This window comes from Triturus cristatus, chromosome 8 (genome assembly GCF_964204655.1).
Source record: "Triturus cristatus chromosome 8, aTriCri1.1, whole genome shotgun sequence".
NCBI classification, from domain to species: Eukaryota; Metazoa; Chordata; class Amphibia; order Caudata; family Salamandridae; genus Triturus; species Triturus cristatus.
This window is the reverse complement of record NC_140591.1, coordinates 349,002,366-349,029,247: the sequence shown is the minus strand read 5'-3', so window position 1 is coordinate 349,029,247 and position 26,882 is coordinate 349,002,366.

Here is a 26,882-nt window from a genome sequence, read left to right as displayed (position 1 = left end):
AGCACAGGTCGGCTGCAGTCACCAAATTAGGCCCGGTGAAGATTTACGTTCTCAGATCCATATCAAGAGTCCAGTTCACGGTATAGCGGGCCGTGAGGGGATGGGAGAGAGTTGCAGTTGTCTGACAAAGTAGTGCGAAGAGCAGACCAGGCGTTGTGGATGGGCATTGCAGGAGCTTTGCATCGGCAGTTCCTGCGAGTGGTTGATGCTGTAACACAAAGTGTCGGACTGACGAAGCTTCCTGTTGAATTACAGTGCAAGCAGCGAGATCTTGGTGCAAATGGGTCCTTCCATGGTTGCAAAGAGCCCAAAATCTGGATGAAGGCTTTCCAAGCCACAACAAGGGCCCAGGACCTGAGGGGTACCACTTAGGTGGTCATGAAATCCCTTTAGCTGGGTCAAGGTGCTAGTGAATGATGTAGGGGGGCATTTATGTCCCTGAGGCTCAGATCAGGAGGCAGCAGACTAGCCCTTGGAATCACTCTGGTAGCCCTGGGTTCCACATGATGTTGCAGGATCAGTTCTTTTTCACTAAGCAAGGAGGCAGAGGGGCAGAAAGGCAGCAATTCAGCAAGGCAGCAGAAGTCCATTAGAGTGGCAGTCCTTTCAGCAGCACAGTAGTTCTTCTTCCTTGCAGAGCATCCACAGGTCAAGAAGTGTACTGCAGAGTTGCTTTCTGTGGACCTACTTTTATAGTTCCTCCCCCACCTGCTAGTTCTAGCAGGTGGGGGAAGCTTCTAGACAGTGGCTTTGAACAGAAAGGAATTTCTTGACTTTCCCGCCCTGGCTCCAAGCTAGCTGCAGCAACAATGTGAGGACCTTAGGCCCTTTGAGTGAAATCAGAGCACAGGCTATTCAGCAGAAGAGGGCCTGTGCTCAGTTCTAACCCCGCATCCTGCCAGTAGATGGTGCATTCAGGCACACATAATCCCTGTATTCTGTGAGAGTGTCTGGGATAAACTCACAAAGTTTAACTGTCAGTTACACCCAGTCATGTGACCCAGGCCAGGCTACAGGCACAAAAGGGCTACGGGCAGGAAAAAATGCCAACATTCTAACAGTAAAAAGAACAAATGATGGATAGAATGCTGAACAAATCAAACATTCACTCCCAGTCAGAGGTCTGGGTTTAATCCTTTGTTTTTTTGCACACCACTGAGCCTGGCCACACTACGCAGAACTCCGCGAGTGGCAGAGTTTCTTTAGATAAATGTAGTTTGCGGTGATTTTCAGTGCCAGGTGCTTGTCCCTACTTTGCAATCATCACGAACGGCATCATGCACAGCGCACGCGGACGCTGCTTCCTTTCTACCGCTTGAGTAGATTTTTACTCGATCTGTAGCTTTCTCAACGCGACCGGGCGGTTTCTCAATGCGAGGGGTCGCGAGCATACGCGACCTCTCGCAATCAGAAATCTGACTGCCCACGTTGAGAAATCTCGCCGGGAGGTTGACTTTCCATGCTTGCGCTTGCCAACTTAATGTTGACGACCACGAATGAGGAAAAATCTCGCCGGGAGATGGGTTTTCCTTGCTCGCGCTCACCAACTTGACATTGATGAACGTGAGCGAGGGAAAAAACTCCGTTCTGCGTTCGGAACTTCACATAACACGGAGTGCAGAAAACTCCAGAAACTCCACAAGCGAAGTGGAGTTCACCGCCCAGACTACCACACCACCCAAGTTTGGGGCCAGCCATATGCAAACCAGTCTTGACCCTGCTCCCCATGGGAACAGTCCCGCCCAAACTTTCAGGACATGTCCTCCCTGGTCAGGAAACAAGCATCCTGGGATCGGTTTGGGGGTAGCACTCCTCATCAGCCAAACTAGCTTGAATCAAGTGGCACAATGAGCACAGGACCCACGCCTGGGCACTACCGGGAGATGTAAAACTTAAAATTCCATGTCTAACCTTTTATTTACAAAGGACCCTGCACTATGGGCCACCGAGGGCCTACCTTCGGAGTGACTTATACGTAATAAAAGTGGAGTTTAAGGCTTGGCAAGGGAGTTTTAATGTCCAGTTGACATCGCAGTTTATAACTACATTCAGGCTGCAGTGGAAGATCTAGAACATGTTTTGAGGTGCTACTTATGTGGGGGCACAATGAATGATGCTGGCCAACTAATAGCATTTCATTTAGAGGCCCTGGGTATATGTCATACCACTCTATGTGGGAGTTACACATACATTAAAAATGCTAATTGGGTATAAGCCAGTGTAACCATGTTTAAGGGGAGTGACCACAAGCACATTACCACTAGTTAGCAGTAGTAAAGTGCACAGAGTCCCAAGGTCAACCAAAATAGGCTCAGCAAAAGGGAGGAGAAGAGCCAAAAAGTGTGGGGTAAGACCACCCTAAGGCTGACAGGTCTAACAGGGCGACTTTATTTTTTGCTTAAAAAGAATAGTTTCGCTTTCAATTGGTTTAATTTATTATTATTGTTTGTTTCGCTTATGCTACTGTTTACTGTGCCATCCCTTTTAATTTAAACCTGGATGGTCCACCCACCTACTGCCACAGGGGTAAATTACAAGCCTGGAGACCAAGGACTGCCAAACTCACGGGGCACGGTGGGGACCATCTTCTGAATGCCCTATAATGACCAGTACAGTTGGGCCGTCCGGGAACCACTGCAACAGCCAGAGAACAGAGATCCCTGGCGGCAGCGCAGCAGTTTTGAGACCGCAATATGGTTGGCGGGGGTGCTGTGGCCCCACCTAGCATATTATGAGTTCCCTTGCCACCACACTTTTCATGGCGGTGCGACCGCCATGAAAATTGTGGTGGTGTGGAAACAGGCCCCCTGGTGCTGCTGCACCATGGTGTGCATGCAGGGGGGGGACATGGTGTGCCCTCCTGTCTGCATGCACCCCCATGTTCCTACACAGAATGAAATGCACAACATTGTGCATTTCAGTCTGTGTAGGAACATGCTTTGACGTTCCCATTGCGATGCCTATTTTAAAGGCACCGTCATGGGAACGCCAACAAACTGCCCGCCAGCGTCTTAAAAAGTTGTAATCTGGCTGACAGTCTAATTTGGCTTTGGCGGTGTAGGAGTGGGGTGGCAACGTGGTGGCCCCGCTCCCACACCGCCAAAGTCAGAATATGGACCTTAGTCTGAGTCCCTAATCTAGCCCATCACAAACAAATTGTCAAACTGACCATGCTAATTTTCCTTTCTCTAGTCTTAACTTGACATGAGCTTCATTATTACCAGGCTAACCCCAATGGGGCTTGAGTCCACCATCCTGCAATCAGATGTTGGAAATCTGATGAGGCATTACCTTTGCCTCTCTCCATCATGACTGGAAGGCATCTGAGCACCCACCATCCCATCAGTATTTATATATTTGTTCTGCCCTACCCTCTACATCCAGTCACCACTCACCACTGACAAATGTATTATCTAGCACCTCCACCAATACCTCTGGGTATCTGTTAGTTGATGAAGGGATTTTGCGAAAGGGTGTAACTGCTGGGGGCCCTACAGGCCCTAACAGGTTGACCTCACAGGAAAAACAGAGTTCGTATTCAGAATGGAGGAGGTGGACCAGCAAGGACGTTTACTCATTCTGCAACATGAAACTTAAAGAAAATACAGAGCGAGTGGAAAGTCAAAGATAAAAGGCAGCATAAGTTAACACTCTGAAGAGACATTTACTTTAGTAAGTGTAATAAACATTCAGGTCTGTGGGTGGTTACTTCAGAAAAATCCTCAAGTACATTAATTCTCTGTGGGATATACAATGTAAAAAATAGTGTACACTACATATCATTAGCCTACAAGTATGATGTATTTTCTATACAATAATGCTCCCAGGATAAGGGGGATGATGTGGGTAAATCTGCAAATGTTTGTAACATCCAGCTGTAATAGTTTAGCATTGCTTACACCACATTCACCCCACCCGGTTTGAGATCCATTGATGGTGGAAATAGATTACAGCACAACAGATCTAACAATTTGGGAAGAGTGTTAGGGAATCGATAACTGGATGGGTAGGGGGAATTAAGGGAATCCTTAGACAGGAATATACACAGCATTTAGCAAGTTCATGTGCATGGCAAATCTGTCATGGAAGGCAATTGCCAGTTAAATTATCTTACTCAAACATCCTTTACCATCCAACAACCTCCCCAGTTAGTTATGGATCTCTAGGCTGCAATCTAAAATGAAGAGGAGGATGCACACAGTTCAAAAATATTTGTAATAAAAGAAAAAATATTTACACAAATGGTGCAACTACATTCTTCTGATATAGCCCGTCTTGAGAGCAGGAGTGAACCACAGAGCTAGTGTGAGATGGAGGCTCAGTAAAAAAGAGAAGGTCTGCAGAATGAGAAAAGAAAATAACAATATTTGTGAGTCAAGGTATGCATGGTGTGCAAAGAGTCAGACTATAGAGCATAAATTGACATACAATTCCCTAAGGATCAATCTAGTGCCCAAAAATCCATGATAACCATCTCCATCTACCCTGAATGATTGCTCACTCAAACAATAACAATAACACAAGGTTAGCACTGACCATCATGCCCACAACCAGTTATGATTTGCCACATGAAACATTAGTCTGCTTTATTTTAATTAAATCACATCTTTCCAGTCCACAGGGATATGTCTCTTACAGTCTTTTCCCACATAGAAGTAAGTAGGCCTTGTTCTGTGTCTGCGTGCTTGATTTAAAGTCCTGGAATATTCATAAACCTACCCATTACAGATGCTGGAAGTGAAAGGGATACTATTGGTATTGTAGATTTATTAGCAGATGACTGTTATTACTGTGAGGACGCTTCTGCTGTAGTTGCAACATGCTTCTGGAATTGGAGCCACTGCAGCTCTATCCAGATGTTAACAGTAGCACGTTAGTTCTGCTACGCACATCGATAGCAATCTTTCATCTTCTAGGTCTCTTGCTTTTCTGACAATCCTTTTCTAGCAAATGGGGACATCCAGTGATGAAATAGGAATGACAGTGTGTGGCATATTTTATACTGTGAATCCAGTATTGTGGCATAGACATAGTCTGCAGAGGGCACAATCTCTTTTGGCAGCCTTTAATTTGTGTCTACACAAAGGATTATGCGTTTGACGAAAGCAGCAGCTGGTTCTTCCTTGACGTGTGTATGTTTCTTCCAACTTTGGCAAATGGTCCTGCAGGACGTGGAAGGATAGAATGGCTTGGCTCATGGTACAATCCTGTTTTCTGACTTCTATGGTCAATATCTCAAAAGGCAGTAGCAGTTCTATCAGGCACTCCCATATTCTTTATTTGTCAACCTCCATTGTAATGGCTTTGGCAGTTGCATCCCCTCACTTTTATAGTACATAATCATTGATAGACGTGGAATGCTCAAACAAGCAGTGCAGCATATAGAATGCAGATTTCCAGTGGGTTGGAACCTCTTGTATGAGAGCTTTTACATGTATTATATTATCACTCTGCAAGGTCCTCAGCTGCATCCAGGCTTTGGAGAAATTACTGAAATCAGTGTAAAAAATCCAATGCTGAGATTTTTTACTTAACCCCTTCAGTGCCACGCCCTTTCCCCCTCCTGTGCCGGGCGTTTCATTAGTGGGTGGGGTTCATGCCGAGATAGTCTCGTCATGGGCACAGCGCGACCGTGCTCCATGACGAGACTATCTCGTCATGGGCACAGAAGAGGTTAAAGCCATTCGCAGACTTTGGTATCTAATTATTTGGTATGAAAATCATCAACAATCACTGGTTCATCTCCCTAATCAAGGCTTTTGGCAAACTTACTTTTCCCTTGTCTTCCACTGCAGTGCTTGGGAGATCAGTCCATACCACAATTATTTGATGAGGGGAGCTTAGAGAAGATCGGGAAGAGCTCTTTCTTTTCCTAGGAGGAAATAGTGAATGTGATATGTCAAATGGAATAGCAGTCACAACATCCAGTCCTGCAGCGAGGTCAACTTCTTGCTCTGCACGTGCCTACAGAAGATCAGGTGTAAGAGGCTCTTGGTGAGATACTGGTTGTTGCTGGGACAATTCAATCTCAGACTCACTGTTCTCAGCCATGAATACAGTCATTGTAGTTCTCAGAGATACCTGCCTCGATTTTGGTGGTGGTGGTACCCTTCTTGATCCAGTGTTGATCCTCTTCACATCGTCTTCCTGCTCAGAAGAAGGAGCAGCAGAAACATTGCATCACTGGAAAAAAGATATTGGCTTGATGCCAGTAGTGACAAAAGACTTTTCCTCACTGGCCGTGTTTATGGTAGGAGTCTGGTTCTTTGGGGCTGAGACACCCCCACCAAACCAACCAAAATGCACAACAGATCCACCGAAGGAGTCACCTTGCACACCTCAGAACTCAGTGCGCAGCAGCTCAGAAACGAGGTGGAGCACCAGCAGAAATGACACGAGCGAGCCACTTTCAAGTCTTCCCTCAACAACTACCACCACCAACTGAAAGGCACAAAAAAGGAGGCCCTGCGAAGCCGCATCAAGGCCAGCGCCAACCAGACTATAGAACTCTTGGGGAGGGGATGTGGTGTGACTGCTAGATTGCCGATCGACGGGGTCGTGTCCACATCCTGTGATTCTGAGCAAATCACTTAATCTCCCCGTGCCTGAATGTGTCCTTGTGTAACGTAACCAGTGCTCATGTAAAGCACTCCAATACCTTCGGGTCGAGTTCGCGTTATATAAATCTGCATTAAAAAAACAACAAAAAAACTCTTCACCAACGTCAGAGAGTTCACCTGCCCATCAGCCACTGAATACTGAATCCCCTACTCACAGGAACTCTACAATGCTCTTGCACTCCACTTCTACAACAAGATAGCCCCAATATACAGAAAGTTTGATCCCCAACCTACTGACCTCCTCAGCCTTTCCACTCCCACGACAATAGCCACTGACCACCCACACATAGGAACAACTCAGTGCACCAAATACTACTGCCTTAATGCATTCATTCGGAAGCACCCTCTGACCCATTCCCCATCTTCAACCTTGGAAGCGACAAGATCAGCCACCAGCTCACCACCATCTTCAACACCTTCATTGCCACAGCCACATAGCCCGATACCTGGAAACACTCAGTACTCAGACCCCTGCTCCAGAAGCCCTCCAGAGACCCCAGAAATCTCCAGAACTACCACCCCATCTGGATGCTTCTGTTTCTTGCCATAGTCCTGAAGAAGGCCATCAACCTCCAACTCACTGAACACCTGGAGAGAAACAACCTGCTTGACCCTTCCCAATCAAATTTCAGAGCCAACCACAGCATAAAGGCAGCCCTGATTGCTACAACAGATGACATCTGCATCCTATTCGACAGAGGAAAATTGGCTGCCCTGATCCTTCTCAGCTTCTCAGCAGCCTTCAACACTGTCTCCCACCACACACTAACAAACGACTGCACCAGATTGAAATTGAAGACGACACTGTCAAACGGATGGCATTATTCCTTATGGGCCAGACCCAGAGAATAAATCTCCCTCCCTTTACCTCCCCTCCCAAGCACACCATCTGTGGAGTCCCTCAAGGTCCATCCCTCAGTCCAACCCTTTTCAACATCTACCTGACAGTGCTAGCGGACATCATCAGAACCCATGACATCAACATCATCTCCTATGCTGACGACACCAAACTCATCCTCTTGCTCTCAGCAGACCCCAACACAACGAAGTCCAACTTTCACAACTGGATGAAGAGCGTCTCAACCTGGATGAAGGATCACTACCTGAAGTTCAACACGGACAACACCAAAGTGCGGACTTTCTAAAGCCACACCTCCCTCTGGAATGACTCCTGGTGGCCATAGGAACTCGAACCCACCGCCACTCAGGAAGACCATGCCCGCAACCTCGGCACTATCCTGGACAGCAAACTCTTCATGAAATGACAGGTCAATGCCGTCTCCTCAGTCTGCTTCCACACTCTCAGCATGGTCCGCAGAATCTACAAATGGCTCCTTATCAGCATCAAGAAAACAGTGATGCAAGCCATCATCGCCAGCCGTCTGGACTACAGCAACGCAAACTATGCAGGCACCACCAGCGAACTCATGAGAAGACTCCGGATGATCCAGAACCCAGCAGTCAGACTGATCCTCAACATGCCCAAAAGGACCCACATCACCCAACACCTAAGAGAACTCAACTGGCTTCACATCCAAAAAAGATGGCAATTAAAACTACTGACCCACGCCTTCAACGCCCTCCTTGACCAAGGACCTGCATACATGAACCACCACATGAACTTCCACCAACTAACCAGAAACCTCTGCTCCACTAACTTTGCCCTCGCACAGACATCACGCATCTGTCACTGCTGCACTGGTGGACGCTCCTTCTCGCTCCTCTTTGCCAAGTCGTGAAACGCCCTTCCCCTACACCTCCGAACTTTACCATCACTGACAGACTTCAGGAAGGGACTCAAGACCTGGTTCTTCGACTGAAACCTGCGGTCCAGCGCCTGGATACCCTCACGGGTGTTAAGCCACGCTATAGAAGAACTGCATGATTTATTGATTTCCTTCTTCTATTGTTAGCCAAAAGCAGAAGCAATTAGCAGAGGTCCCGGGACTCTAGTTTCAGCTAATTTACAGACTTCTCAGTATCTGCTTGTGCACCTGCAGGCAATAAAAGGGAAGAAAGTGAAACTGTCAGTTCTACTTAATGCAATACAAATCATCATCATCATCATAATAATATTTAAGTTGACTGAATTCATTAATGCCTGGTGTCCCTCCAGGATGCATAGGATTGATCGCATTAAACAAAATGCAACAATTATGTATTATAGATTACTCCAATCAACCACAAATACAAATAAATATAACAGGAAAAATATATGAAATAAATGATAAGTGATAAAAAAATAACCTGGACTCCTTAAGGGCCGAAACAGTCAACACTAAAAGAAGAAGGCTTTTAAAAGGGGCATAAAATAGTTACCAATCAGATGCACACTGCATTGACATAATGATGGTCGCCAACATAGGAAACAAACAAGGAAGCATGTAGAATACAGACAAAATGGCCACCTATCACACACACACCCACACTGGCTTCATAAAATAGTGGTCACCCACATTGCAAGCAAAAAAAGAAACATGGAGAACAAAGACAAAATGGCCATCTGTGGCACATGCAAACACATACATACACACACACACATGAACACACACACACACACACACACACGCATACACACACATACATATAGACTAGCTCCAAAAATGGCAATCAATGACATGGCAAGCACAGAAGGAGGCAAAGGCGAACAAAGAGTGCATAGGTGCCCTACTCTGACAAGCTTCTTCCTCACCCTATAAAAACTTGCATCACTACATTGAAAGGATTGCGCAAAAATATGTAACCAAAATATGAGTGGATCCATGCGTTGGCCTTTCCAAGCTGTTATACCTGTCATCCTTAGGGTGGTCTTCCCCCAACTTGCTGCCTGCTTATCTTCACATTTTGCTGTATCTTTTGCTGCTACTGGGCCTGCAGCACTGATTGTGCCACCCATACAAGTAGCCTTTCAAACCTGTCTCAGGCCTGCCAGTGCAGGGCCTGTGTTTGCAGTTTACTGCCACTTCAACTTGGCATTTAAAGCCACATGTCAATACTTAAACTCCCCTTTTATTATATATAGGTCACCACTAAGGTAGCTCTAGGTAGTCCTATGGACAGGGTTCTGTGTAACTAAAAGGTAGGACATGTACTTTGAAATGTTACATGTCCCGGTAGTGACAACAGCTTAATTTGTTGCTCACTACTGAGTGGCCTACTGCTCTCATAGGCTAGCATTGGGAAGTCCTTAAAACACTTTTAAGCTGTACTTCCTGATTAGAATCGAGTAGTTAAATCATGTTTCATATATTTGGAATGATAATAATAAATCCTCTTTGGTGGTGAAGTTGATTTTGGCATTACTATTTTAGAAATGCTACTTTTAAAAAGTGGACATTTCTCTGCTCTCAACTTTGCTCTGTGTGCCTGGGTCCTGTCTCCAATACATATCTGGGATGGGTGACAGCTAAGCTTTGTACATTCCCTCTAGACAGCCACAAACACAGGAAGATGAGCCCCATCTGCATTCTGAGTACTCATCTGAAATTCTAATGGGTCTTTCTGGGCAGGGTGGAATGGGAATGGCTGACACACTTCAATGGATAGTGTCCTGTACACACACAAAGCACTGATTCATCCCCCACAGTTAGCCTGGCAGACAGGACTGGGTTGAAAGGGATGTTTGTGCATTTCAGAGGGCTCCTTTAAGGTCACCCTATACATCAAAGGCACTTTAGGGTGCAAGTTTTGGAACGCTGATCTTACCAAATCAGTACACTACTTGACCTGGGAAGAACTCTGCTGGAGGAAAGACTGCTGTACGGTATGGATTACCACTTTGCCTTGATTGACTGTTCTGAGGAACTGCTTCTCTGCTTTGCTGAGCTGCCCCGCTGCCTGCTGATCTCTGCCCTACTGAGGACAAGGACTTGGCCCATCTCACTTGAACCCAGACTTACTCCAAGGGCTTGCTGGCTTTCCTCCTGTATTCTGAAGTCTCATGGACACAAACGAGTATCTGCAATCCTGCTGGTGTTGCTGGACTCTGCCATCTGTGAGTTCTAACCTTGCCTGAGGTGCCCGCTCCAGTCCTGCGCCTCAGAGGTTGGCTTTGCAGCTGATTTCTGCAAAAACCCAATGCATCGCCTCAACTGCATGAGAAATTCTGCCACATTGGCCTTCTATGTTGACACAGAGGCTGTCTGACGACAGCGGATCCACAACCTGTGTGGCTCGATGACAACACTCTACGCAGCTCACTGACGACACATTGCATTCACTTCAACAGAGCTTGGCACCGACATGGTACTCGCTTTGGGCTGCTCGATGACGACACAGTAAGCTCTCAACCTCAACATTTATTTCAGCCAAGGTATTTCTTCAGCAGGACCTGTTTGGGTCCAGTAGCCGGCCTGCCCTCCATCACGGTCGCCTGAACTTTGGATTTATACCGGTCCCTCATGACCCCAAGTGACATTTTGACTGCTAGTGACTTCTAAGATTTGAATTTTTGTTATTTTGTTCTTGTTTTACTTAGATACATATTCTATGTTTTTCTAAACCTGTTTGGAGTCTTATTGTGGTGTTTTCGTTGTATTACTGAGTGTGTGTGTGTGTTGCCTAAATACTTTACACATTGCCTCTTAAGTCAAGCCTGCCTCTGTGGCAGGCTATCAGAGGTCGAGCACTGGCCAATTTAAAATGTATCTAGCTTACCCTGACTAAAATTGTGGTCCCTATGTGGAGAGTGTCCAAATCTCTACCAACTAGAGACCCTATTTCTAACATTGGTTATCAGTGGTGAGGATAGAACTTGTGTTTGTGCAATATCACATAGTAAGTCAGTGTTAACTACAACAATATACTTAAGATCAATTCAAACCATTTTCAATTTTCCCTGAATGACAATGTTGTTACTAAATACTCATTTTCTCTACAATGTCTGTGGTCCTATCTGCCAATATGGAATTCGAGCTGGCCAACCTGGAAACCTACACAGAGGCCCAGCTCAAGAGATTTTGACAGGAGAGATGGTTGTTTCATAAGGGAAGTGCCTAGAAGGCAGAACTCCAGAGAGCCTTAAGAGCATGGCAGTAGCTCCCCCAGAAGGAGAAGTGAATGAGGTGGAGGGTCAGAGTCTGAGGAGGATAAATTGGAACAGGACTAAGATGAAGGTCTCTTGTCATGCAGCCTACTGATGTAGGGGTTAACATCCTCCCAGGACTAGAAGTCCACAACATTACAGGCATCAAGGAACCTGTCCCCAGAGGAGCTGGAAGACAGGAGCAAGGAGCGAAAGTTGAAGCTAGAGCTTGTACACTTGTAATTGGAGAAGGATCAGGCCCTTGCTAAGCTAGAGAAGGAGCAGGCCCTTGCTAAAATGGAGAAAGAGCAAGCTCTAGAGAGAAAAAGCTGGCAATAGAGGAGAGAAAAATGGCCCATGAGCTCAGCATGAGAAAGTTGGAGATGAGAACCCTAAGAGAGCAGTTCAGTAACAGCATTGGTGGCAGTTTACCTGCAGTGTCCACTGGGGAGTCCAGAGTCAAGCTCCCAAAGGGTCTTATGCCCAGTTATGGTGGGGGATGAAATAGATACATGGTTATCAGACTCTGAAGTGGCTCTGAGAACGCACAACATCCCAGAGGAGGTCTGGGGTGGTAGTTTGGGGATGTATATGCCCATGGTGGGGAGGGACACACTCCTTATACTAGAGGTAGAGGACCAGACATGAAGGCACTGAAGGCCATACTAGTCAGCAAGCTGGTACTGGCCCCTAAGAGGTATAGGCTCAGGTTCAGGGGCAGCCACAAGATCTCTTCACTGACAAGGGTGGATTTCTTGGATTATACCAGCAAGGCACATAAAGGGCTGAGTGAAGGGCGGCAAGGTTGATGATTATGCAGGGCTGTACAATTTGATTTTGAAGAAGCCCCTGCCTGATATTTGTGTTCCAGAGCTGCACCAACACCTGGATGATAGCAAATTAACTGACCCCAGGAAACTTGCTGAGGAGGCAGACATCTGGGTCAGCCCCAGAGTGTCCAAAAAGGCATTTGGGGGGGGGGCTCTCCCCAAAGGGTGGAAAGGCTTATCACCAGATGGAGGGGGGGGGATAAAAAGACAGAGTTCTCTAAAGGCCTCCAAAATAACTCACAGGGGAAAGGGTCTGAGTCTCATTCACAATCTGGCCACCAAAAGAAAACTTATCATGACAAAGATCAGCAGCCAATGCTCATTAAGTGCTGCAAGTATTGACTCTACAAGGGGGATCCCAAGTGTACAAAAAAAGCACACCCTCCCACTGGAGGATATAATCCAGGGATGGCTAGTGTAGTGTTGGGAGAGAAGTTTGTCCCTGTTAATGGTGGGAGGTTAGTGGGGTTTCCCTAGTGTTCCTGGTGATCCAGCGGTGAACCAGCCACAGATAATTCAACACCATATACTCACCTCGGCCCATAAACACACATTCACACACTGACTAGTTAAACCGCTGGGGTCAAAGTTATGTTGTTTCTCTTTGTAAGATTAGTTACCTGTCATCCTTAACCAATCTTTCACTGATCAAAAAGTTCACACCCCTCTCTGACAATCTCTTCCTCCTCGAGATTCTTCCGCGATCTTCTTCTAATTTAATTTAAAGTATTGGATCTATAATTCGATTCTTCATCAGCATTTGCTCATCAATCCAACAGCATCCCAGTCTCAGGCTGCATTCAATGTCTCTCCTTGCTCTCGGACAGCATCCCGGTCTCTCACGCCAACTATCTAACTAAATCTACCTCAATTATACTCTTCTGTGCTCATGTACCACCCATTAATGTTTCAATATTATGAAACTCCTAATTCTGATTGGACAGGCAAGGGGGGATGATCATCACACCATGCTTATTTTCCCAATTATTCTTTGACTTCTTTGTCCAATGACCCCACCCCTTAATTTTGATTCATATTTCTTTATTTCCACCCGCATTCACATCAAATTAGAAACAATATTATAGTCTTCGCAGGTTTCATCCGTTCTCAGGACATCAGGGCTAGTTCCCATGGAATGTATCAGGTTTGTTCTTGGACAGGGTTCAAGTGTTGCATCGCTTCCTTCAGTTCCCTTATACTGCGCATGTGTGGCAGTCACATGGGTGATAAACTTCAGCAGCTCACAAGAGGCCCAATTACGTACTAATAGAAAAGTCAAAAAGAACACATATTAATTTAAAAAATAAAATGGTTCCACTGTATACCACCTATTTCTGCTCTAACCCCATTTACTTATAAATGCTCTCCCCGCATTAGCACTTAGTAAAATAGCTTGTTTTAGTTTCGGCAAAGCTGCTGCTTAGCATGTGAGCTTCTGTGCAGGTGCAAAAGATTCCCTCCAAGCATCAGCTCGTCATACTGTGTAGATGCAGTTGACGCATGCGCAATAGAAATTCCTGCGTTAGCAGCCATTTTAGTTTTCACTCAAGTTACTTATTAGTAAAACACATAGGCACGCGTCTTCTTTCTATTATATCGTGTGTGGTGCATACTAATTTTCACAATACTCGGTTAATACAAGGTTATGAGTTATATGAGAGGATTAATTTCGAGTGAGTCTCTTTTCTACGAGTCCTTGCCCCATCACTGGTGACAGTGAGATGGTTTCTAAAACCCATGTGCCCTCAAATACTACAAAGTATATGCAAAGGGTCCCCATCAATTTGCAAGGTGATGAGGCTCTGAAGGATACCGGAGCCAATGACTATGGTAAGTAGTCATTTGGTTTACCCAGAGCAGATCATTTTTATACATTCTACCAGGTTGTGGTGACTAACAATAGAGAGGGTCACTATTCCGTGGACCTGGTTCCATTTGAGTGGAGGGTTCCATGTCTTCTGAAAGTTTCTATGAGCTCTACCATGCATGTGGACTGTTTTTTGGGGAATGCCCTTGAGCACACTATCCAGAAAGAAGTGAAGCTCAAGGTGCACGTGGAGATGTTGGGGTTACCAGATTGGATCTCTGCAACAACCAGGTCCATGGATGCCCAGGATGGGATTCAAAAAGGGCTCGAGCCTGAAACAATGGCCAAGCCAGCTGCTAAAAAGGGGAAGGCAGAGGGCATGGTAAACCAGCTCTTGAGTGTCTTCCTATTGAGGTGGATGGGGCACCTGCAAGTGGCCACTCTATAGCCCACTGAACAGGGCACTGCTTTCCTTGGTGACCTGCCTACACCAAACCTCTGAGGCGGAAGCCGGAGGTGTTATTCGCTCGCTTTTTAAAACTGTTTAAATGTTTGTGTTGTAACTTATTTTAACTTGGATCTCACCTTGAGCTCTTCTCTGGGCTTATCGCCAAGCAGGCACCCCACAATCAGCGGATCTAGCGCTGCTTCGTGGGATAGTTGTTTCACGGCCGCCATCGCTGCACACGTGAGGCCACGCCCACCTGACAGGCCACGCCCACCCCCGCCTATAAAAAGCGCTGACTGATAGCGCGCCCATTGGAAACCAAACCTCTGAGGCGGAAGCCGACAGGCCACACCCATCCCCCTTATCCCTAAATGTGCTTCCCACGCAAGCGCAGCGGACGAGCGCAGCGGGAGCGCCGAAGGCGCGCCTAAGGCAAGCCCGTCTTCGCCCGTCCTCGCCAAGTCATCGCCTCTCGCCAGTCCCCCTGGCCGTTCTCCATCAGCACCCCTTCATTACGACAGGGAACAACTACTTGCCGGGAATCCTGGACGGTCCTGCGCAAACATTACAGGCACGCTTGGTCTCACCTGCCTTCAATGTCACACTTGTGACTTTACTACGGCCAACCCCCACACTATTCGACAGCTACTAGAGCCTGCCGATACTACCCCATCACGATTCTCCATCTTAACGTCAGGTCACTATCCAAACACCACCTTGAGGTCAATACCCTCATACAGAGCGAAAACCCTGACGTCCTCTTCCTCTGTGAAACCTGGTTATGGGATGGCACCTCTGCCATACCTAACCTTACGCTACCAGACGACTACCTTATGTCGACCATTAATAGGGATGGAAGAGGAGGAGGTATCGCCATAATTTATAAGAAACAGTTTTCATGTTCATTCGCCAAGGAAGAACTGCCCGACTGTGAAAGTGCATATTTTAAAATCATAATAAACCCCAACTTCACTGTGTCGGGCCTCTACATCTATCGCCCCCCTGGCTCTGCTTCAAAATTCATTGAGGCTCTACTCGAGACAGCAAACTCTCTAGTAACAAAAAACTCTAACTTTACCATCCTAGGAGATCTTAACCTTCACTTTGACCTGCTAAACGACGCCACGATCAAAAATCTTCTCGCTGATCTCTCTGACTTGCAACTTAATTCCCTCATTCTAGCTCCAACGCACCTAGCTGGTCATATTCTAGACCCAGTATTCACAAACATTGAAGAACTTAAAGCAGAGACACCCTTACCAATGGGATGGACAGACCATCACCTTATTAAACTGTCCATTCTAGTCAACAAAATTAGGCACAAAACTGCACCAACTCGTCGTCTAAAAAGACCATGGCATAAACTTTCAATCAGCGATCTTCACACTACCCTTGGGGATTTCCACCATGACACCAATTCTGATATCAACGCAACCTATAGCGCGTTTCATGACTGGATCACCGGAGGACTTGACGCCCTCATCCCAGCAAAATGGACGAAAGGACGCAACTTACCGTCCAACCCATGGTATAATGATACCCTCAAAACCATGCGCAAAGACTGTAAAAAAGCCGAGCGCCTATGGAGAAGGGAATATAACAACAAAGAAAAAACCAACTATCTACTAAAACTAAAAACGTACCATAAAGCCATCCGCGCTGCGCGAACTGCCTTCTATGCAGACAAAATCGAATCCAGCCCCACCCCTGCCAAGTCTTTAAACTCGTTCAAGAACTTCAGAGCGGCAAATCCCCCCTACCTAGTATCTCCTCCGCACAACAATGCGAAGATCTTGCTATGTTCTTTGTCGACAAGGTACAGAAAATCTATACTTCTTTTCCTCAGCGCTCCCACAGCCCTCCCAAAAACCCTACTCCTTCCTCCAACCATACTACCCTGACTCACATTCCAAAAATTTCCATTGACAATCTTACCAAACTATGCCGGAAAGTTAAATCTGGTTCGCCGGCAGACCCCATGCGCCCGGCCCAATTTTTAGAGTCACTCAACTTTTTTCTACCTTCACTTACCTCTATTCTGAACCTCTCCTTCACATCAGCAAGTGTACCATCTGCCTGGAAGCAAGCGTGGGTTTCACCCATTATCAAGAAACCCACCTTAGACTCATCTAAACCGGAGAATTTCCGACCAATCTCCCTGCTCCCATGGCTGTCCAAACTTGCTGAAGCACATGTGAACAGTGCTCTATCCCAGCACTTGGTCCAAAACATCATCCTGGACCCATCTCAAAATGGGTTCAGACCAGGCCATAGTACTGAGTCTGCTCTCCTGGCCACCACAGAGCACCTCTGAACGATTTTAGATGCCGGTCAAAGTGCTGCGCTGATTCTTCTTGACCTCAGCGCGGCCTTTGATACGGTATCCCATGATATCCTTCTAAATCGTCTGGAGACATTTGGAGTATCTGGCCACGCATTTGAGTGGTTCCGATCTTTTCTCAAAGACAGATCCTTTCGGGTCTCAGCACCCCCCTTTCTATCTAAACCTCACCCCATTGCACAGGGAGTTCCGCAGGGCTCTGCGTTGAGCCCATCCCTTTTTAATCTTTACGTGCAACCTCTAGCAGCAGTGGCCAAAGAATGGGGACTGACTTTGGTGTCGTACGCCGACAACACACAACTGGCCATCGCTCTTACAGAAGGCCCTTCCATCGCCTCCTCCAGTTTTAAAAACGGTCTCTCCGTAGTAGCCCAATGGATGACAGATAACTGTTTACAGCTCAAAGCTGGTAAAACAGAAGTGCTACTCCTTGGCAAAAACACCAGCCTCTGGAATGAGCACTGGTGGCCGTCCTTCCTAGGCACCATCCCACCTCCCAAATCCCTAGTTAAAAACCTTGGAGTTTGGATGGATTCCTCACTCAGCTTTTAGGCCCACACCAAAAAAGTTGCTGGCACCTGTATTGGCCTGCTGAGGAGTCTCAGCCACATACTAGGCTTCTTTAACGCCAAGACTCGCCAACTTATTATTCAGGCTACCATCCTTTCGCGTCTTGACTACGCCAATGTACTCCTCCTTGGCGCCAATAAAGGAGAGATATCACGACTCCAACGCGTGCAAAACTCTGCGGCTAGAATGCTAGTCGGCCTCCCCCGCAGATGTTCAGCCAGAGCGACCATCCAAAAATTACACTGGCTACCTGTGGACTCCAGAATTAAATTCAAGACCCTCATTATTACCTTTAAAATCATCAAACTGGATACCCCTCCACTGCTTCGACCACTCCTCACCCCCTACGTCCCGACGCGTAACCTGCGTTCCTCCAGCCAAAACCTCCTGTGCGTTCCGCGTATAAAACTCTGCCGCATGGGCGGCCGCTCCTTTAGGGTCTTTGGAGCTAAACTATGGAACAGTCTGCCGCAATACATCCGCTCCATAGAAAGTCTTTCGGCGTTCCGGAAAGCAATTAAGACGCATCTATTCCCTCTTTCCTAATCCCCTCCATCTTATTTCGCTCAGGCCTGGGTTTTTGCGGTTTCTCTAGCGCCGGGACGCCTCATTGCTGGGGCAGCTGTTTGCGCTCTACCAAAACAATACAATACAATACTTGCTGGATGGAATGTAGAAGGAAGAATCCACCAAGGAGGAGTTCTGCAGCATGCAGAGGCAGTGTCCAACCCTTGAGGGTATGAGGAAATAGGCTGAAGCCCAATCAGCAGGTGATGTCTCTGGAAGTTACCACATTTACTGGGAGGAGAACCTATTTTACAATGTTAATGTGACAGTGAGATAGTTTCTAAAACCCATGTGCCCCAAATACTACACAGTATATGCAATGGGTCACCATCAATTTGCAAGGTGATGAGGCTCTGAGGGATACCGGAGCCAATATGACTATGATAAGGAGTCAGCTGGTTTAGCCAGAGCAGGTAATTTCTATACATTCTACCAGGTTGTGGTGACTGACAACAGAGAGGGTCACTATTATGTGGCCCTGGTTCTTTTTGAGTGGTGGCTTACAGGTCTCCTGAAAGTTGCTGTGAGCTCTGCCATTCCTGTGGACTATTTTTGGGGGAATGCCCTTGAGCCCATTATCTAGAAAGAAGTGGAACTCAAGGTGCATGTGGAGCTGTTGGGGTTACCTGATTGGATCTGTGCAACGACCAGGTCCATGGCTGCCCAGCATGGGAGTCAAAGAGGGCTCAAGCCTGAAACAATAGCCAAGCCAGCTTCTAAAAAGGGGAAAGGCAGAGGGCATGGTAAACCAGCTCTTGAGTGTCTTCCTATTTAGGTGGATTGGGCACCTGCAGTGGCCACCCTATAGACAACTGAGCAGGGCAATGCTTTCCTTGGTGACCTGCCTACACTTGCTGGATGGCATGTAGAAGGAGGACCCACCAAGGAGTAGTTCTATAGGGTGCAGAGGCAGTGTCCAACCCTTGACGATATGAGGAAACAGGCTGGCGCCGAAGAAGCAGGTGGTGTCTCTGGGAGTTATCACATTTACTGGGAGGACAACCTCTTTTACAATGTAAATGTTAAGCTAGTTATAAAGTGCAACGTATTCCCAGGGGTGTCTTGGCGCTGAGTATGTATGCAGCGAGAGAGCAGAAAAAGGACCTACTGATTAAAAAGCCAAATTTTTAGAAGTTTCCTGAACCTGGGCAGGGATGGAGCTGACCTAAGTTTGAGTGAAAGGAGATTCCAGGATGTAGCTGCTCTCACTGCAAAGCTGCTACCACCCCAGTTTGATTTTTTGAATCTGATAGCATTTACTGGGAAGGAGCTTGCTGATCTTAGGTTTCTTGTAGGAGCCTAAGGTTCCTGTGCACGTACAGCAAGGGCCTTGGTGATCCACCAATGCTACAAGGCCTTCCTAATGGATCTGGCTCACAAGATACCCCTGGCAGGACACTTGGGCCAAGACACGACCGCTGTAATGCTTGTCTCACATTTCTTTTGGCCCAACAGTAGGATATCCTCAGATGCATTCTGCAGGACCTGTGTAACCTGCAGGGCTGGAGGGAAGCCTGGGCAAATGATAAAGACCCCCCTTAATCCCCTGCCAGTGGTTGGCACACCATTTGAGAGGTTGGGCATCAACATTTTAGGGTCTATGGATCCAGAGACTGCTTCAGGCAAAAGGGTTCATCCTGGTTCTGGTGGGTCATACTACTAGGTATCCATGGGCAATCCCTCTGAAGACCATGACTGCACCTGCAGTGGCCAAGGTCCTGATGGGAAGCGAACCTCTACCTGACCTTTGGACTCTAAGGAGAAGGATGTGTCTGTAGAAAGAGTGATCCTTTCCCCCCACTCTAACTCCTGAACAACAGCGTGACTGCTGCCAAGTGTTGGGGCAATTCTCTTCTCTTTTCTGCCTTATGCCATGATGTGGATACAGGGGACAACCTCCCTGTTAAGAATACATTGTACAGGTTTATGGATAAGGTGAGGGCCAGCATCAAGAGTGAAGTCTCTAAGAGGTGGGAGTTGGGGGTGATAGCACCCTCCAGTACTCCCTGGTCCAGTCCTGTGGTTCTGGTACCAAAAGCTGTCCCAACGGGTGCCATACCTGAACTTAGGCTCTGTGTGGATTATAGAGGGCTCAATTCTGTGACAAAGATTGATGCTCATCCCATCCCTAGGATAGATAAGCTGATTGACAGGTTGGGGCTGCCCAATACTTAACTACCTCTGATGTTACCTCAGGATACTGGCAGATCACCATAACAGAAGGTCCAAAGGAGAGGTCAGCCTTCTCCACTCCAGAGGGCCACTATCAGTTTAGAGGGATGCCCTTTGGACTCAAGAATACCCCTGCCACCTTCCAGAGCTTGGTATGGAGGCATGCTCAGCTACCTATCTGGATGACATACCTGTCTTCAGTAGCAGTTGGAAGGGCCACCTTTTTCTCCTCCAGGAAGTGCGTCAGGCTCTGTAACAGGCAGGCCTGACTATCAAGGCCAGTAAGACCCAGATAGGGCAGACGTCTGTGGCATACATGGGACACCTGGTTGGCACCTTGAAGGTACTGTCCTTCCAGGGGTCAAAATAGTGACTGAGGTCAGAGCATTCCTAGGCCTCACTGGGTAATACAGAAGGTTGTCAAGGGAAATGGCACCGTTGGTGCCCCCTTGACAAAGCTCACCTCTAAGAAGCAGCCCAGAAATGTGATTTGGACAGAGACAAGCCAAATTGCATTTGACTCCCTGAAGCATGCCATATACAGCCACTGTGCTCTGGGCCACTGACTTCACCCAGGAGTTTATTGTTCAGACAGATACCTCAGAACATTTTATATGGGCAGTGTTCTGACAGATAAATGAAGAGGGTCTGGACCAACCAGTAGCCTTCATCTTCAGGAGATTACCCCTCCGTGGGAACAGAGGTGGAGTGCTACAGAAAGAGAAGCTTTTGCTGTGATCTGGGCACTGAAGAAGTTGAGGCCATACCTGTTTGGCACTTACTTCCTGATTCAGACTGACCACGGGCCATTCAGGTGGCTCATGCAAATAAGGGGTGAGAATACAAAATTGTTAAGGTGGCCCATTTCCCTACAGGGTATTAACTTTAAGGTGGGGCACAGGCCAAGAGAAGACCACGGCAATGCTAACGGTCTGTCCAGGTTTCTCTGTCTTAGTGATGGGAACTCCCTAGAGGTTGGGTAGATCTCACCACTATCAGGTGAGAGGACACATGGTAAACCTATCATCCTTAGGGTGGTCTTACCCCAAACTTTTTGCCTGCTTATCTCCACTTTTTGCTGTATCTTTTTGTTGGCCTTAGGATTCTGAGCACTTTACCACTGCTGACCAGTGCTAAAAAGTGCTTCTATCACTAAAACATGGTGACATTGGTATATACCTGATTGACATATTTAGTTTACCTGCAAGTCCCTTGTAAAGTGGTATACCATATACCCAGGGCCTGTAATCTAAATGATGCTAACGAGCCTGCAGCACTGATTGTGCCATCCACATTAGTAGACTTTCAAACCGGTCTCAGGCCTGCCATTGCAAGGCTAGTGTGGGGCATTTAAAACCACTTGCCACGCCTTGAACTACCCTTTCATTATATATAGGTCACCCCTAATGTAGGCCCTGGATAGCCCTCTGGCCAGGTTCTGTGTAGCTAAACGGTTCGACAAATACTTGTAAGTACTTTTGCCTGAGGTGCCCTCTCTGGTCCTGAGCCTCAAAAATGGGTTCTGCAGGAGATTTCTGTTAAAACCCATACAATCTGTGACTAAGTGAAACATTCTGCTACATTGGCCTTCAACGCTGATGCAGAGGCTGCCCGATGACAGCGGATTCAAAGCATGCGCTACTCAATGACGACCCTGCCGCATGGCTCGACACTGCATTGAGTCTGCTTCTGTGCTTGGGAAAATCACTGCACTCGGTAGGCCCTGGAAATCACCCAGTCCCAGCAGGAAGTGTTTCAAGAAGGCTTCTCAACAGTTACTTTCCCCATTATTTCGTGCAGCGGAGTCTAAATATGTGCTGGATTACCCCCAGATCCATTTGTGTATACCGCAAGCAGCCTTAAAAAATAACACACAGACAAGTGGGAAAGCTGGTAGAAACCCAGATGTAATTGACCCCAGAAAGCTGAAAATCACCCCCTCCTTAAGGTATTTCTTTAAGGTTCTTCCTACTGTAGTGGATACTAGGGAGGTGGCCAGTAAATCAGAATTAGGCTTGAGAGAGGTATTGGAAACAAGGAAAGAAGAGTCACAAAATTCATAAGTGATGGCAACGGAGCGAGACATGGTCAGGACTTGGGGAAAACAGATTTCAGGTCCTGGAGAATTTGGAGAAGAACCCCAGCACAGCAAGGGGAGAAGGAGCCTTTAATCAGGCGGCTGCAAGTTCTAGCTCTTTAGGTACCAAATCAATTCAAGACTTTATATCCCCAAATCCTGCAGAGCAGGCAACCACTGCGACAATAGTTTCACTTGAATTAATGATTTCATCACTCCTGGCAGACATCAGGAAGGGCTTTGCAGTCTCAGAAGCGAACCAGGGAGAAATACTGGGCTCTTGTGAAGCCCTCAAGAAAAAACATGGATTTCTTCTCTGTGAGAACCCAAGCTCTTGAAGACACAGTAGGGGATTTGAGAGTCAAGTTGGGGAAAAACAAGTTGGAAATACAGGCATTACGGAGCAATGAGCAGGAACTTCAGGAAAAATTAGAACAATTGGTGAACAACTCAAGAAGAAACAATCTAAGAATTCTGAATGTACCTGAGGGCGTGAAAGGAGATGGTTTAAAAGCATATGTGGTATTTCTTTTAAAGGCAGGGACTCAGATAGACGACAGGGAGGAGGACATAGCAGGAGATATTCAGAGAACACTCAGGGATCCAGTTAGGAGAAACCCTAATAAGACTAAGCCGCAAAAGATCCTCCTAAATCCCAAATCTATGCCTTAAAAGAAAAGATTTTGTTAAAGACTTTAAAGATGAGAGGGAATGATTTTTCTTTTGAAATGAGATCAGACTTATCCTGAGCAACCATGAAGAGGCAATAGAAACTGGAGAGGTGGTTGGAAGAGTCTAAAAGTTAAGGAGCCATGGCTCAGCTCAGATTTCCAGCTTCCCTGCGTGTTATGTATAGGAATAAAATGCACAACCTAAAGGGTCACTGGGAGGCTGATGAGTTGCTTGAAGCCATCAAAAAAGGGGGCCCAGGGACCTAATAAGATTGCTAACAAACAGGTGGTTTGGAGAAGAAAAAGTAAGTCTCATAACTTAGAGTAGTAATATGTTCTCTTTTGCTTAATTAAGTTTACATTTTCTGTTTATCCATTTCTGTCAGGGCATCTCAGCGGCGTTCTAAAAGGGACTACCACCTAGTCCATGTGAAAGCAGGGGAGGGTTCTCCAAGGGCTGGGGGGCACAGGAAAGTGTGGGGTGGAGAGCACAGGGTGGAGAGCATATGGAAAAAAAGGAAAAAATGTCTTCAGAAGCCTCAGTTAGGGTTGTTGCTGGTATATTACAACCAGCGGCTCAGACATGGACCAGGGAGGTAGAGGAAGTGGTGTGCTCACCTAGGTATTAACTTGGAATGTCAATGGGTTGTGAACAAAAGGGAGGAGAGATGAGACACCAACAATACCTAAGGGGCTCACCTTTGCATATAACAATCTTGCAGAAGACCCATTTGATTAAAGGTGCAGAATTAATCAAGTCACAAAAAAAATCCAACATTTTGTATTAACGGATCTGAATGTTAACAAAAAAGGAGTAGTTGTATTGGTGAAACAGTAGGTTAAAGCGGCTATATTGGGGGTAGCGACAGATACATCTGGAAGGTGTATCATCACAAAACTGCAACTATATGATAGGAATTTTTCATGAGTAGGGTATTATGGCCCGAACTGGGATGACACTGAATTGCTTAAGGCAGTTTTTCCAGTCTTCTTAATTTCCCTCATCCAGTCATAATGGCCAGTGATTTTAACGTGATTCTAGACAATAAACTGGATAGGTCAACTAGAAGTAGATCAATCGGCATCCCTGAATCACAGGCTTACTTAAAGAGTATGATAAAACAACTAATCTGTGCAGTCTATAGAGGGAGAGACTAGGTATACAACAGAGTGCTTCTTTTTACAGTAAAACGTATGGACATGTTTCAAGGATTGACTATTTCCTTGTCGATCAGGCTTTAATAGAGGAAATGTATATTACTTATCTACCTGCCTATTTGTCTGACCACTCGGCAGTAGCTTTAACGATTAAACCCACTCCCAATTTATAGTCAAGTAGATGGACTCTTGATTGCTCAATATTGTTGGATAGCGGTTTTTTTGTTGCATATTTATATAGCGTGAACTACATTGCATATTCAGACACGGGGAGATTAAGTGATTTGCCCAGAATCACAGGATGTGGACGCGACCTCGAGGCTCGAACCCTGGTTGCCAGCACCAAAGTCGGCAGTTTAGCCGATGGACCACATCCTCTCCCAATATGATATGCCATCTTCGTACAGAGCCTGAATGATTCCTTAAGGAAAATATTGGGTCAGTTCCCACAACTGTAGCGTGGGACGCCTTCAAGGCTTTCATAAGAGTAAAGATAACCAGTCTTACTAGTTTCAGAAACAAGAAATATAGGAAAGAGGTAAGCTGCTTAGAGTCAAAGATAGCTGATTTAGAGAAACAGCTGATTGCAAATGTAGATGCTGAATGAAGGCCCCCTATAGAAAAAAGGTTGAGATTGCTGAGGGTCCAGTTAGATAAATTGTTACAGGTTAGGATTAAGAAGAAATGGGAAGCCAGTAAACTTGCTGATTTTGAATATGGAGAGACTGCAGGGAAGCTTTTAGCTTAGAAGATCAAGGCGGATCAAGCTAGGAATGTTATTAAGGAAACTGACTGTGGGCAGATGTCAGTAAAGTTGACAAGTAGTTCTGACATAGAGAATGTATTTCAGAATTTCAAAGGGCTTTATTCTGAGGAGGAGGAGGAGGTAAAGCATTGGTTGGGAGAGGATGTTTTGCCTACCCTTGCACCTAGTGATTAGGTTCTCTTGAACCAACATATTACTCAAGTAGAAGTTAAGGCATCAATAAGCTCCAGTAAAGGAAGCAAATCGCCAGGCCAGGATGGTCTACCGGTGGAGTTGTACAAGGTCCTGGGGGAGTCCATTTTACCTTTTATGACACCTCTGTTTTGATTGATTATGGAGAAGGGTATACAGTTGGCAAACTCCTGGAATGAAGCAACTGTTATTTTCAAACCAGTGAAAGGCCCTACATGTTGCAAGTCTTATGGCCAATCTCACTCCTTAATAGCGATTATAAAATATTTCCAAAGGTGTTTGCGGAGAGGGTGAGTGGGGTAGTTGGGGGGTTATTAAAATGTGATCAGCAGGGCTTTATGAGAAGATTCCTTCATGAACTAACATATGATCTTATCAGTGCTATAGATTTAGCTACAATGTATAAAATTCCTTAAGCAGTCTTAAAGCTGGATGGAAAAAAGGCCTTTGATAGAATAAATGGGACCTACCTGGCTACCATTTTAAAACAAGATGAATTGGGTATAAATTGCTGCTGAGTGGTCCATTTGATATATCAGGACCCCTCAGGGAAAGTTTTGGGAAATGGAAACTTAATTTCATCCTTTAAAATATCCAGGCATAAAGACAATGGTGTCTTTTGTCTCCTTTATTGTTTAATTTATATATTGAGCCACTGGGCTTAGGGATAATATCTTAATTGTCCCCTTTTGCTGCTCTGTATGGGAGATACTCTGTTACTGCAGAGAAAACTGAGATCACGGTCTGGAACCAGAAGAGGGATAACTCTTTAATTAAGAACGAGATGAGATACTTGGGGCTAAAAATTACACAGGATATCAACAAAGTTCCTTTGGAAAGCATTGGCGGAACCAAGCAGGTTGATGCAGGGATGGGTTGATCTGCCTCTGACGATATTTGGTGGAACTGATCTAGTGAAGATGGTGATTCTGCCCAAGTTTAGGGGCATATTAGCAAGACCGGCGATAAAATCTGCCGCTAAAATGGCGTTAATGGGCTTGCTAATATGCATTATAGAATTCCAATAGAAGCCCAGGTTAGATGTGCAGGACATCTAACCTGGGCTTCTATTAGAATTCTATAACGCACATTAGCAAGCCCATTATGGCAGTTTTAGCTGCAGTTTCCTGCCGCTAAAACAGTGATAATTTTATCACCGGTCTTGCTAATATGCCCCTTAGTTTTTTCTTTAACACAATTCCATTAGATCTCAAGAAATGTTGGTTAGAGAAAATATAGCAGGCCTTAAATTCCTTTGTTTGGGCATATAATGGGCTGAGGAATTCATGCAAAAAGTTTCACAGAAGGAGAGAAAAGGGCAGGAGAGCTTTCCCTGCTGGATATGCAATATGATGGTTAAGCCTTTCAGTTGAAGAATGCCAGGATGCTTTTTAATACCCCGGATTGCTCAGAAATAGGGCTCCTGTTTAAAGTCATGCTAAAAGGAGATAAAGGGGCAGCAACACATTTCTCGTTTAAATTTGGAAAACCAAAATGTTTCAATAAGGTGAAATTGAAAGCACACCAAGCTGTGGGATAGCATCAGGCGCACAATGAAAGCGGAATTCTATAGCACCTTACCTCCCATTTGGGATTTCGGAGTGTTTGAAAGATAAACTGGCTTTACTAATAAAGAAGGG